Source organism: Sinocyclocheilus anshuiensis, unplaced genomic scaffold (assembly GCF_001515605.1).
Source record: "Sinocyclocheilus anshuiensis isolate Anshui unplaced genomic scaffold, SAMN03320099.WGS_v1.1 scaffold78, whole genome shotgun sequence".
In the NCBI taxonomy this organism is placed as follows: domain Eukaryota; kingdom Metazoa; phylum Chordata; class Actinopteri; order Cypriniformes; family Cyprinidae; genus Sinocyclocheilus; species Sinocyclocheilus anshuiensis.
The window spans coordinates 1,115,945-1,117,517 of record NW_015544250.1 but is presented as its reverse complement, the minus strand read 5'-3'; the positions used below and the strand labels follow the sequence as shown (position 1 = coordinate 1,117,517).

Genomic DNA, 1,573 nt, shown 5'->3' with positions numbered 1-1,573 from the left:
ACAGGTCACATCCCATCCATCCGGGACGGCACTTATGTGATCGTTCCAATAGTGGAAGAATTCAAAAAAGGCTGCTGGGGGGCAAAGATCATCTAACAAGGCCAAAACCAAATCAAACTGTGTGTGCACTCTGTGCCGACTGCTTGCGTTGGACGATACCAGCTTAGTGTCGTGACACACTGTCCAGGAGGCAGATTCACTTTACCTTATGTTCCTGAAAATGACATTTACATGCTGTTCAACCCCTGGTGTAAAGGTATGTGTTTCATTACTCTTTAACATAAACATGAACCTGAATATATATTTAAAGCCCAATGTTTTTTTATCAGATGACTGTGTGTCCCTGAGTGATGAGGCGGAGAGAGCTGAGTATGTGCTGAATGACATGGGCAGAATCTACTATGGAACTAAGCAGCAGATTGCCTGCAAAACATGGAACTCTGGTCAAGTAAGAGCCAAACTTTCACTCATATATTACAAAAGTGCCTACACATGAGTTAACAGTATATCAGAGAGATGTTGGTAATCCACCGATTTCAGTGGGAGTAGTTGTGCGTCACAGGAAAATGGCAGAAACAACTAAACTTTTTCTAGTGTGTAAGTAATCCTATAAGTAATAAGGGTGTGCATTTAAAGTGTTGGAAACTATTGGGGTTGCTGCTGGAAATCTTTTCACATTTCATTTTTCTTGAAGCATCTGAAATAAAATTCTACAGAACAAGATCTACTGTATAACATTTCCATGCACAAGATAGCATGACAAATTTTTTACATTTCCAACTTTCTCACTCCTCTGTCTGATTCTTAGTTTGAGAAGGGAATCTTGCCTGCATGTATGTATGTGTTGTAGAAGAGCTGTACACCTTGCTCAGGGTGGGGAAGCCCCATCGACATTTCCAGAGTGGTGTCTGATATGGTGAGTCTTTATTTCCTTCTTATCAACACCCTGATTTCATGTTGGAAAGCCAAATGTGGAGGAATACCTGTCAAATATGGACAGAGCTTGGCCTTTGCTGGAGTCACCAACACACATAAGCTTTCCTGCAGAATGGACGAGCAGAAAAAGTTTTGAGAAAGTGATTATAGATGTAATGCACTTATATTCTTCTTCACTCTCTTGTAGTCTAGTTCTTTCTTCTTCTCTTCCGTGTAGGAACTACCATGTGTGGAATGAGGCCTGGATGACTCGGTCAGATCTGCCATCTGGTTTCGGAGATTGGCAGGTGGTTGATTCCACTCCTCAACTGACCAGTCAGGGCTTCTTCCGCTGCAGCCCCACCTCTGTTGCTGCGATCCGCAGTGGACAGACCTTCCTGAAGCATGATGTTCCCTTCCTTTTTGCCGAAGTATGTTAATTCCTTTAATTTAGCATTCTGTAATAGAGTTAAAGGGGTGGTTCATTGTGATTTCACTTTTTTAATGTTAGTTAGTGTGTCATGTTGCTGTACATAAACAATATCTGCAAAGTTACGAAGCTGAAAGTTCAATGCAAACTGAGATATCGTCTTTTAAAATTCTGGCAGTTTAATGCCTACAAAAACGGCTGGTAGGGACTACAACAAGTTACTTCCCG

At 41.6% G+C, this 1,573-nt stretch overlaps 1 pseudogene; it reads left to right on the top strand.

Annotated features, from left to right (window-relative positions):
- LOC107697818 (protein-glutamine gamma-glutamyltransferase K-like) overlaps window positions 1–1,573 on the top strand; it is a 22,139-nt pseudogene that overhangs the window by 4,078 nt on the left and 16,488 nt on the right.